Below are 13,837 nucleotides of genomic sequence, written 5' to 3' on the forward strand. Positions count from 1 at the left end.
TTCCTGCCTTCTGCCTTCTAGAGGTGACTGTCTGCCAGGCTGATGATTTGACCCCTCTACGTTAGAAATGCAGAACAGAGGGGCCCCTTGAATTAAGCAGCCATTACAATGTCACAGCTAACCTTGCTAACACTGGGAACTGAAACCTTATCAGGAGAAAACCACTCTCTCTATCCACATCCCCTATTATCCAATTAATTTTCTATTTATTTATTTATTTATTTATTTTTGGTCTTTACTTTTACTCTGAAAACAAATTGAAAATACTTGATTTCCAAAATACACTAAAAATGTACTAGTGACAGCTATTCACAAACTTGGAAGTAGAGTCACAATTCCACTAGGGGGAGCAAGATGGTAACTTGTTACCTGGAAGATAAAAGTCAGGGTTCAGGTTGTGTAAGGAAGGAAGTGAAGGAGTTGAAGGGTCCGTTTTATTCAAGACATGAAAGAACTTAAGCTTCGTAGAGAGTCCTTAGTAATAAGTAAACACATACACTGTGTACCTACCAAAAAAATTATCAAACCAAAAAAAAATTTACTATCAGTCCCTGGGGGTTCAGGATTTTAGGAAATAAGAACAAAGTTAACTAAAACCCAGGTACTTAATTATCATTTTCATCATCTGCAAACTTCAAATCAATCAGTTTCTCAATTCCACTGAAAAATATGCCACTACTTGTGGCAGTGGCATCAGACACACCCTCCATTTAAGTTCTACAGAGAGCTTGGCGCGTTAGAGTACCACTGCACCTGGCAATGAGGTCACCAATTCACCACCACCACTAAGCAAAATCCCTTAAGGAAACCACCATCTTAATTTCTGCTAAAACCACTGTCTAGTGCACTTTACTTTCCCTTTGTCAGGGCTTGAGTAATAAACTGGCTTTGGAAGATGAGTAGACAACAAAGATCATCACTGAGCATCAGTCACTACAGTCAACAGTAATAAGCCCAAGAAGTATTCAAAAGATGCTCCAGAATGTCCTCCAAATTCTTGGTGTATTGCTTGCCTTTTTCTGATTAGATTGAGCAAGTAAAGATTCCAGGTCTAAAATAAAACAGCTTTCATTCTAATCAGGAATAGGTATTAAGAATCAATCAATAACCCAAAAAGGAAAAAAAATGATATTCCCAAACATCTGTCCATGCTTGAGCATTCTGAGTATAGTATGTCGTTAAAGCAAGATAAGAGCGTGTTCTGAGTGGCTCATAGCTGATGCAGCAATAATATGGCCATATGAAGCCATCAACTTATATGAATAAGCTGAAACACTTCATTAGGTAACAACTGGTTTTTGTATGAGGCGCGCTTGTACTTTCGCAAAAGGACAATAAAAATTTGTTCGAGTCACTAGATTTAAGGGAGAGAACTTGCTAGCGCTATTCATGTGGGTCCTGCTGTGTGATGTGCTGTGAGGCAGCCATTAAGTATTTCCTGAATATAGATCACTCTTTACTTGGGGAAAAGTTTATTCTATCACAGAAAGAGAATGATGATCATAAAATCAAAATCTCTTTCTCTTAAGTTCTATAATCTGTGCAAAATACACTGAATTTTAAAAATCAGGGAGTGTGGCAGGACTACATGCCTAAAACTTTCTCCTAAAGGCTGTGCTGCAGAGTAAATGCATATAACATTTCCAATAATTAATAAAAACAGAAAAAGTATAACATTTTAAGAGTACTATCCTCTCACTAAGTAGAGAAGAAATTGTTCAACCAGGAAAAGGAGAAAATTAATTTATTACCTAATCTTTTCTAAAATGAAAATAACATAAAAGCCCTGACTATGGAATAGTGATTCAAGGACCAGCTACCCAGGTGTTGGAACATTCACATCCTTGGTTGCTTCTTTCTTTCCTGAGATTCTACTCATTAGCATCTTCACCAGAGAAAACTAACCTAAGATAAAATAAAACCCAGGTAAGTCAGCTTTGCTACTAGCTATGATGAAACAGCAGTCAGTCCAATTGAACTCCGGAGGCAAAGTTGATTTCACTGATCTCCCACCTCTCTTGTTATATTAGAGGAGGAATGCTCTGGTATCGGGCTGACCTGCGATTAAATTCTAGTCCTTTCAATTTCAGTTTTCTCATCTATAACATAGGGCTATGACAGTCATTTTACAAGATGTGTTTAAGAAATGGTACAATATATCTAACATTGGTACCTTTGCAGGGCCGGATGTCTAGTGTACACTCAATAAAAACAGGGATTATTGTTGGCTTTGAGTTAAACTCAAAAACCTTCACAAGTAAGTACATTATGTCCATCCCACAAAAGGAAAAATACGAGATCTTCAAAGATTTCCTAAAAAAGTACAGAACAAAGAAATTAAATCAGGACTATAACCCACTCAATACCACCTCTGTAGGAGGAGACCTTCATGCTGGAAAGACACTTTTACAGGCAGGGAAGCAAAAATCAAACTGAGCCTAACTTGGCCTTTGGTACATGGGGAAGCCTCAAAAATGTTACTCAGCCTCTCATACTCAGAAGTCTAATCTATAAAACCAATAATAACAACGCATGGAAAAAATACATCATCTCTCTTGATGAATCAAAATGTGCCCTATGTGCATGTATCTAGACAGGCTTGGTGGGACTTGAGATTGTAATCTGTGACTAAGGTTATCACAAACATGTGTAGTTACACCTTTCTTTTATGACCTCCTATGGTCATGAAGGAAATGAATTCCCTAGTTGGAGCTGTGAGTGGGTCAAATATTTGCCTATTAGTGACAAAGTTAAGACTAGAACTTAGTTTTTCTGATTCTCCCAGTTCAGTACTTACTCTCACATATAATATATAATTCATGATCAAGAATTCAGCCTCAGTTTCAACATTCTCCCTGTGGAGAAATATTATACACTAAGGAAAAAGCCACCGTATATAATGTATATTTATATTATATAGCAGCTACATATATGTATATATTTCTAGATGTAGTTGATCTCAAAAAAATAGCTAGCAATGAAACATTCTCACCAAAAAAAAGGATTATACTCTTTCAAAGTGGAGAGGCTTGGTGTGGGTTTGAGTTACCAGAAAGATGGAGAAGGTGGATGCAAAGCTAAATTTTGAAGCATTAGACTGTCCGAAAAAAATCTTTCATGTTGGAGATTAATAGATGGTGAGGTTAAAAAAGTGAATAGCTGGGTAGGAATGCCAGGCCACCAAAAGGAGCTTTAACCCAATCTTGTGGGCAAACAGGAATTAGAGTCTTGAGCAAGAAAAAGAAATGGCATTTCCACAAACATTTAATCTGGCCACAGTGTGCACTGGGCATTGGAGGAAGAGAGATTGGAGTTAGAGACCCAGAGAGAGACTGCCACTATAATCCAAGCCGTCATAGGAAAGAACTTGCCCATCTTCCTTCATCACAGGCTCCGCAGGTGCTACTTACCGGGACATGGTGGAAAGAACAGACCCTTTTTTCAGTTCTTTGATGTCTGTTTTATTCCTGGATGCAAGTTTGGCACAGCACCTTGGCCACTTTCCTTCATTCTTTATATATAGCCCAAATCTCCTGCCCCCGAGACACTAATGTTTCCAGGTGAAATCGAGGTTACTTCCCTTAGTTCTGGAACACTTCCATTTTTTCCCCTCCAGAACCTCTGTGGATATAAGCTCTGTTTTGTCAGACTTGTCACTTGATCACTAAATTTAAATCATAACATTTCAAAAATAGGCCATATCCATAAAGAGAAAAGCAAAGCAAAACAAGGCAGGCGGCTTTGCCAAGTACCATATTTTTACCAGGATCTGCTGCCAACTACCCACATCTTTTTTCACTGTGTCTAGTTTCAAATGGCTTGAGATCAAATCTAAACTTCAGCTTGGTTAATGAAATAGTGTTGGGGAGCTAACTTCTAAAGAAAGTTCATTTAAGCAAGAGCACAATGGATCTAAGAGGTTAGCTGATACAGAATATTTAAATCAATGATTTTAGTGAAATGAAAAGAACCACAATATACGTCTACAACTGTTTCCTGTTTTGAAAAATTGTTATAGAAGTTTTACTTCCTATCTCAGTTTAGGTTACATTCTCTGTATATCTGTATCGTGTAGCAGATTCAATTCACATGGTTTCAAATGTGAGAAGTGACTTAACATTAATCAACAGAAGCCATTTTCGTGATTATGGTGGGAAAGTACATGGCCAGAAGATAATTTTCAGGATTGTAGCTACATTTGGTATAATTTCTTTTTTCAAACATATAAAGTGGTTCTCAATTTTAGGATACATCATAAGGCATAACTTTTTATTAAAGCCTGGTATCTGCGTCTCTTATCATAAAAAGCCAACAATAAAAAAATTCCTTACCAAAAATGGCAGAAAATGATCCACGACTACAGTATTATTTTCTGCAGTCTTGAATGATTATAATTTTTGAGAATCTCAGAAATTAGAAGCTAAATAAAGAAATTTAAGTGTCCTTTAAAAACAAAATCAGATGGAAATAAAAGGTATGCATTTAAAATGTGGCAATCTGGCTCCATGCCCGTAGCACAGTGGTTATGGCGCCAGCCACATGTACCAAGGCTGGTGGGTTCAAACCCAGCCTGGGCCTGCTAAACAACAATGACAACTGCAATAAAAAAAATAGCTAGGTGTTATGGCGGGTGCTGGTATTCCCAGCTACTTGGGAGGCTGAGGCAAGAGAATAGCTTAAAACCCTAAGAGTTAGAGATTGCTATGAGCCGTGACGCCACTGTACTTTACAGAGGGTGACATAGTGAGACTCTATCTCAAAAAAAAAAAAAAAACAAGTGGCAATCTACTGCTATATTTGAGTGTGTTGGAATTATTATAAGGATTGACTCAATAACATTAAGTTACTTAATGATTAAGTCAACTCCAAATTGGGTTTATCTAATATTTGTTAGTACTTAGATTCTTTCAAAACACCACCAAGCCACTTTTAACATAATCAAGTCTTTCCAAAGTCCATGACAATTTTCCTTTAAGCCCTCTCCTTTCTTTCTATAGTTCTTTCTGTTTGGATTTCATGTGCATTCTTAGAAAGGGAGAGAGCAGCTAAACTCTCACCACCTCCCCACAGGTGAGGGATTAGGGATGTGTACACAACTGAGTCACCTCCCTGGTCCTGCTGTTCTGACCACTCTCAAATCTAAGGTTTGACAAGGACATGGATTAATCTCTGCTTGAGATGAATGGAGGGTCCCCTGCTGCCCAGAAGACCAGAAAACTCCAAGGACTGCAAATGTGTTAGACACTCCCTTGGTATAGTCCTCCAGGAAGCATCTTCTCAATTTTCCCAAGCAAAATCATGGCAAGGACATTCAGTGATAGATGTTAAAGGGAAATCATAAGACAGCAGGAAGAGAGAGGAGCCTAAGAGACTGAAAAACATTAGATAATATAAAAAGGGAAATCTGCAAAAAAGAATAGTCATATCATATTTCCTTCCAGAGACATCAACCCAGCTCATATCTCCTTTATTTCTCTAAACGCTACCCCCTCCAACACAAGATGAAAGATATGTTTTCTAAAAATTAATCTGGGACATTTCAAATAACCTATTGAATTCAATGCAATAAAGATTTACTAAGCATAAGACATTTACCGCGTGTAAGAAATTCAGACACTGAGATGCCATAGGCAGTCTCTCCCCTGATGCATTTACCAGGGTGTAACAAGAAGTAGACAAGCGTGTCCCGTTAGACTGCAAGGCAAACAACACAGGAGAAGGGAGGGAAACTTCATCCAGTCCCCGAAAGACACAGTCTGAAATGAATATGGAAGACTGGAGAGGATTTAAACGGTAGAGAGGAATGGGAATGGGAAGGAAACATCCCTTTCTTACATTCAGAAGACCGTGAATAGAAGCTGGGGAGCCTGTTCGCTGGCAGAAGAGCAGTGAAGTACACTTAGAAGTAGATAGAAGGAGTCCTCTCATTGAAGCCTTTGCATAGCAGATTCAGAAATTTGGACCCTCTTCCGTAGAAATGAGGAGCCATGGATGGTTTGTGAGCAGAGGAGTGGCCTAGAAGAATCACACTCTAGGAATGAACTATATAATGAACTAGAGGAGAAGACTGGAGTGGAGCAACAAGTTAGGAGATGGCAACCACGGATGCCCCAGACGGTGGGAGCGTCTCTCGGTGGTGAGGGGAAACATTCCTCTGGTAGCTAAGATGTGGATCTAAAAGGTACCCGGGCTATCCCCACCTTTAACGCAGCAAAGGCCACCCCCTCCGGCCTGACTGCCTGCTCAAAAAGACTCTGACCAACTTCCTGTGCAGGACGCAGGCCGTCTGGAGCGGCGCCAGCCCGGCACTGGCAGAGGCGCGCCGGAAGCTCTGCAGCGAGGCTGTGCTCTGCTCTCCCACTTGTGCAACCCGGCACTCAGGGTGCTGTGTTCAGCTCCGGGACAGGAAGTTCCCCGAAGTCAGTTAGCATCCTGCGTCTGCTGCGGCGCCTCTCCCCCCTCCACCACAGAAACCAGAGCCTCAGGCTTGCAGGTGGGGGGCTACCTCCCCAGGGCAGCTTTCAGTGAAAAGCAAGCTTATCTTAACGTCATGAGAAAGAAAGGAAAAAATGTATCTTCAACTCTTGAGCTGAAAGAACAAAACAGAGCGAGTACACCTGCCCCAAGTGCGTGCTATCTTTGTTTCTTTATCTTTGTGGCCTGACTCTAAAATTTAGTCAAGGATAAGCTCATTTTTTCCAATCACACGAAATTTGAAAAATAGGAGGAAGTAGAATGGGAGAGAGAGAGCCTAATGCATCAAAACCCCTTTGCCTTTTCTCTTTATCTTATATTCGCTGAGTTTTAATCTTAGCGGTTTTCCTACTGTAATGATACAGAGATAAAGAAAAAACTTAATAACCTTTTCCATCCCTGGTGTTGACAACCTAATGTGCATCCTTTGACATCTTTTACCATGTTCCTGTCGACATATAAAAATACAGATATAGATATACGATATTAGCATTGTTAGCACAAACATGGTATTTTACTATTTTTCTATCTTGCAATTTGCAAGAATAATAAAGATTGAGGACATCGCTCTGGTCAGTAGCTACAGGATTAACCTGTTCTTTTTAATAACTACATAATATTCCATTATATGGATATGGCACAACATATTCAATTATTCCTCTTTGGATGGACATTCAGAATGTCTCCAGTTTGTGTCACAACACACACACCTCTACCAGTACCGTCCTGGCTGACACGTCACACAGAAGAGTGCTCCCAGAGCGGAAGGAATTTTCTGAGCACTTATAATATCCTGCTTTTATGAAATATACAGAAGAAATGTGTGACATAGTCCTTTCCTCTAAGAGTGCCACATCTGTATATTTGAAGAAATCAGCCTAACCCACACAAAACAGTTATCTGTGTAAGACAGGACTGAACCATGTTCTACAGACTTCATGCAGACAGATGCCAGGTTGTCCTTCTGCATATGACAGATTGGAGAGATAACTCAGGGGACCCTTTAGTCCTGATACTCTAGGAGCCTTCTCTAATTGAGAATGGGGGGAAGTCTGTGGAGGAGGAAGGACTAGAACAAGGCCTGAGAATAGTTTAACATCAATACAGAAAAAAAATTGTATTTTAGAGTGACAAACGAGCCAGGGAACAGCAATGATGTTAGCCATGTATACATTTAAGGGAGGGACAATAAGTAGTCCCTTCTCCAAGGGACAGCATTTCCCAATACCCTCCTCCCAAGCTCCTTCCACTTCCCTACTCCCTGCCCTCTGCTTAAAGCCCTGTAAGAATCCCAACCTTGGCTGACACAAAACATTACAGTAACACTGATTTAAAATGCATTACTTCTAGCCAGTATTAACTTGAAAATACCCCAAAGCTCTTCCCTCCCTATTCTTCCCATGCCCCACCCCTTCCCCCCCATACACACACACTCCACCTTGTTCTGGGCCCTTCAAACAATAGCAGTTCTTTAAGCTGTTCCTGTCCATCTGGAAAATAACATGAATAACATGGAAGAAAGCAATAACGACGTTTAAGTGATTGTGATTTAAACAAAAACTAGAGCCAGGCACAGTGGCTCATGCCTCTCATCCCAGCACTTTGGGAAGCTGAGGCAGGAGAATCACTTAAGGCCAGGAATTCAAGACCAGCCTGGACAACATAGTGAGACCCTGTCCCTATAACGTATTTTTAAATTAGCCAGTATGGTGGCATCACCTGTAATTCTAGCCACTCAGAAGGCTGAGATTAGACGGTTGCCTGAGCCCAGGAATCTGAGCTTGCAGTGAGTTTTGATCACACAACTTCACTCCAGCCTAGTGACAGAGTGAGACCCTATCTCTAAAAAAAATAAATAAATTTTTTTTCATAAACTAAGTTCCACTGATAACCAAACTAACATTGATAGTATTGGCCTTTCATTGCATGTTGTAATAATATGTTTGCAACATACCCAAATCCATTTAAATATAAAACATATTTAATACATGTTTTAAACTTTATCAATTAGTAAATATGATCTGAGCTTAATGTATGCAGTACTTATATATCATGCCTCAATACTGAACATAAGTAGCTCTGTGAGAAAGTTCTAAAAATGAATAGGCATGAGTAAATTAATATGCATTTTTTCTTGAAGGCTTGAGATTTAAAAGGTATGTGTGATGTTTAACTGAGGGGCAGCACAGAGAAGACTGTGGTTCTCTTTTTTCACTGTCCCTTTCAGTCTAAAATTAGCTTTCAACATATTTTTTTTAACATTAGGAAAACAAGATTCACTCCCAGGATGTTGACTTGAATGCCAAGTTTGAAGACATAATCTTGACAGTCATATTACAGAAAGAATAAGAATCTTTAATAAGCAAAGTAAGTTGTTGAGTTTAAATAAAACCTAATTTGTTGTGTCTTTCTACTTAGTAGCAGAATTTTTTCAAATGCCCCTGACCTCCATTTCACTAGCATAACCACAAAGACAACTGAGGCCTGAGACATTATTAGGGAGGTAAGGTCCTAAGGCCTTCCTGTGGCTCAGATGACCAGGACTCTTTTGGCTCTTTTCTTGGTGACTCTATACCCGCTTCTCTTCACCAACACTCCCCCAGTATTGTCTCTAAATGATGTTAAATCTAGATTTTGGAACGTACACACCTAACATCAAAACTCATAGCAATTGTTACCCGTTCAATGTGCAACCAATTTAATACCAGTGGTTTAAAAGGTACAATATGATGGCAGTTCTTTTGACATCACAGTCCCCATTGTCCTGGCTGAGGTGGACCTTTGGCTGTCCTTGCTCCACCCTAGGGATGGAAGTGGGCTTGGCCAAAGGCTGTAAAACCAAGGTCTCATGTGATGGAAATAGCCAGGCTGGACGTGTTCAGGCCTGTTCCTCTCTAGGAGCACTCTGAGCATATTTGGCACTATGTGACCACATTTTGCATCTTGAATCACGACCAATCACAAATGTTGAACCAAGGCAACCAAGAGAAGAGGAAAGAAATGATCTGAGGAGCCAGAGACCTGGTCCAGCCTGGATCAGGCTTATATAACCTTGGGCAAGTCACAAAGCCAACAGAAACTTTTGTTTCCTCACTAGAAAAAAAAATGGGTCAGAAATGATCAATTCCCCCAAGAAGAAGAAGAGGAGAGATCAGTTTTTAGAGAAAAAAACAACACAATGGGTCTAGGTGAGGGTAAACGTACTCTGCCAGTATGGCAGGACCAAGGAGCATGTCACCCACAGCGTGGGAACACCCAGAACTGTGGACAACTAAAGGACCTCTCTTTTTTAGATCTAAATGGGCACAGAAGAAATTTGGCTAACGGTTCTTTGCTGGACTGCATATCAAAATCCCCTGGGAAATTTTATTCCACCCCAAAAGCCTGCTATAGTTAAGTTGTAGGTGGAAATCCTAGCATAAGCACTTGAAAAGGCTCTCCAGGTGTGTATCCATCACAAGTGCCTTAGAAATGATGATCTGATTCTTCATAGCAATGCCTTGGAAATGCTGTACCTTTGACTCAATAATCCCATTTCAGGAACACTATTCTATAGAGATAATAAGGCACATGGATAATTTGTTTTTTGTTTTCTTCTGTATCTTTGTTCTTTTTCAAATGTGGCTGTTAGAAAATTTTATTGTATTTTATTTTATTTTTTATTGTTGAGGATTCATTGAGGGCACAGAGAACCAGGTTACACTGATTGCATTTGTTAGGTAAACTCCCTTTTATAATTGTGTCCCGCCTCCAAGAGGTGTGTCACGTGGATAATTTGTATACAAAGATTCTCATAGCAATGCTATTTACAATAGCAAAAATTTAAAAGGAACCAATGGCAAAGCTAGAGAAATTATTAAATAAGTTACAACACATAAACAAAAAACGATATACAAATGGCCAAAAAGCTCATGAAAACATCATTGATCATTAAAGAATGCAAATGAAGCCACAATGAGATAACATTTCACACACACTAAGTGGCAAAAACAAAATAAGCAAACAAAAAAACAGAAAATGTGTGCTGGTAAAAATATGAAGCAATTGGAACACTGCTGATTAGAATCTGCTATACAAAATAGTTTGGTGGCTCCTCAATAAGTTAAACATTGAATTACCACATGACCCAGAAATTCCACTCCTAGGCATATACCCCTACTGAAAATGGGTGTTCAACCAAAAACTTATACACAAATGTGCATAGCACCACTATTCACAATAATCAAAAGGTTGAAACAACCCAAATGTCTGTCAACTGACAACTAATGAATGAATCAACAAAATGTAGTATAGCTATATAGTGGAATATTATTCAGCCATAAAAAAGGAATAGTGTATAAGGATAGGATCTATCTATAATGTGGCTAAGCCTTGAAAACGTTACACCAAGTGAAAGAAACCAGACACAAAAGGTCACATGTCATATGATTCCATTTATACAAAATATCCAGACTGGGAAAATCCAAAGAGACAGAAAGCAACTTAGTGGTTGCCAAGGACTGGGAGGAGGAAGGGTGGGAAGTGACTGTTTAATGGATACAGAGTTGTCTTCTGGGTTGATGGAAACGTTCTGGACCTAGACAGTGCTGATGACTGCACACACCAAGAACCCACTAACTGCCATGAAATGCACCTTTTAAAATGGCTGAAATGGTAAATGTTATGTGTATTTTGCCACAATAGAAAATTAAAAAGTTGTAATATATAAAAAAAGATATTTTAATTATTAAAATTGATCTTTTTGAGGGAGTTTCATGAGATGTGAAAGATGTGCAAAAGAGCAGTCTATGAAACTACTTACAGCGTGACCCTAGCTTCATAATATACATGTAAATACACACAGAAAAAGGAGCAGAAAATTTATAAACACACTAAACCATATTATGAGCAGATACATTTTCCACCTATTTTTCTGTAATTTCCCAGATTTTCTATATTATTTTTGATAAATCATTAGGAAATATTATTTTTAAAAAGAAACAACTTTTATTAAAAATGGGACCACTTGACACTTGGGAGCACAGATATAAAAAGATAACTAGAGTAATAAAGGGTCTAAGAAGCACACAATGGAATGATTCAAGTAGCGCCAGCTAGACAATATTATGGAGTGGAGGAGGCTGCAACAATCTGGAGAACGTTCTGTCTAAAGCTAGACTTGTGGCCCCAGATCATTTGAGTTTTCAAAGGACATCAGAGCTCCAGACTTCTCAGTAAAATGCCCTGATTTTTAAATGTTGGCAATTTATTCAAGATTTTTCAAACACCACAAGCCAAACAAAACACATCTGTGGACCGGATGTAGCCCACAGGCGCCAGTTAGCAAATTCTAGTTTATAGGAACAGGAATGTTTAGCCTGGAAAAGAAAAACTTTTGAAGGAACATAGTACTAGTAACTTCAATTTTCTGAAAAATCACTATGTGGGAAAATGGGTGGGCTAATTCATCCCCTCTATAAGGCAGAGCCCGATGTAAAGGCTGGGTGTCGGCAGCAAGATGGGGCCCAGGACACCAGGAAGAGGCTCCTATTAGAGCAGCTGTCCAACAACACAGGGGCTCCCAAATGTACCAAGCTGCCCATCCCTGGTGTGTCCCAGCAAAGGCTACATAACCGGGATTCCTGCTCTGGGCCAGGGGTTGGACCAGGTCAAAGGCTCCCAGTTGTGGCTGAGCATCAGAAATTTGAGGAAAAAAAAATGCAGATTCCTGGACCCCATCCCAGAACCACAGGGTGAGGTCCAGGAGTATGTATTTTTAAAAATTGTCTCAGCTGCCTGACAAATGATTTAGAACCACTGTGCTAATCTCTGACTCTGACACAGGAATTCCAGTATTTGGATCCATGGCTTACCTACCTGACCAGTTAGGAAGGAAGGCGGGATTGAGGAAAGGAAGAATAGTTTACAAGTACTATCATGGAGCAGGCCCTGTGCTAACTGCTTTCCTTGGGTCGCCTCTCCCTATTTTCTCAGTAACAAGTCAGATCTGAAGTGATGCCCCCTACTCCATTTCCCTGAGAGACAGACTGGGACCCAAAGGGTCTGGGGAAGTCCTGAGGTCACCATCATTCACTGAGAAGATCTTTCCTGCTCCAGATCCTCTGCTAGTTCAACTACACACACTGCCCTCTTCTCACTCATTCACTTACTCAGCAAACAGTCCTCCCTACCCTTGGCAGCCCAGGCAACACGCTAGGTGGAGGGGATTCAGCAGTGATCCAGACCCAGTCCCCAGGCTCAAGAAGCTCTAGAATCTGGGGAGGAAGCAGAAGAGTCAACAAGGACATCAGAGTGGGAGCAAGCACATCCCCCAGGAGGGCACACAACCCAGTCTATGTCATCAAGGAAGGCTCCCAGGAGGAGAGGACAAAAGAAGAGGATCTCTCGGCTGAAGGTGCAGCATCTACGGAGACCCAGATGTCAGAAGGAACCGCACACACGTGGGGACACACAAGCAGTTAAAGGTGGCTGAAGCATAGGAAAGAAGGCACGAGGAGAGAAGATGAGACGGGGGTGGGGGTGCTGGGCAAAGCCACAGCAGGACTGTCATCAACCTCAGAGAAACAAGAAACAGGTAAGGCTTACCATACTGGGTGACAAATTCAGATCTACATTTTAGGAAGGTCAGACTGGCTGCCATGTGGGAAACAGATTAGGAGGCTGGGGCAGTAATTCAGCTAAAAGGAGATGACAATCCACACCAAAGAGGCTGCAGGGCAGAGGCTGTGTGCAGAGAGATGATGTATGTTCATTCATTCATTCATTCATTCATTCAGTAATTATCACAGAGCCCTTATTTTGTGCCAGCCACTCTGCTCAGGCTAGACGTGCAAGGACGGATAAAAGCAAACACAGTGTTCTCCCTGTCAGCCCTCCGCTAGGCAATAGACATTGTGAAAGTACTTGCGAAAATATTCAATATGTATGAAAAGCATCTGGGGTAGGTATGCTATCAATAACACAGGAGGGAAAGAATGATACAGGGCTGGCTCCTCCATCGCCAATTCTCAAATTGCATAAGAGCCACATAAGATAAATCTGAAAAGCTATAATAAGGCCAGTACTCTCCAGAATTATGTTCCTAATATTCATAAATTAGAACATAAATCAGACTGCTGGCAGTTGTTGAAAGTACAAAAACTTTACGTACACTTTAATTCAACAGTCTTCAAATAGAAATGATTGATTTTAAAAATGGGAATGAGATATTAAACTAATAAATTAGAAAGATTATCAAAAACTTATTAAGTGTAGGGATACACTAAATTAAAAGAAAATTCTCCTTGCTGTATTTGGAAGCATTGCCAGGTGCTGTGGGAACAAGTTTGGATTTACCCAAAAACCAACCACACAACAAACAACA

This window comes from Otolemur garnettii, unplaced genomic scaffold (assembly GCF_000181295.1).
Source record: "Otolemur garnettii isolate 467f Iridium unplaced genomic scaffold, OtoGar3 scaffold00100, whole genome shotgun sequence".
NCBI classification, from domain to species: domain Eukaryota; kingdom Metazoa; phylum Chordata; class Mammalia; order Primates; family Galagidae; genus Otolemur; species Otolemur garnettii.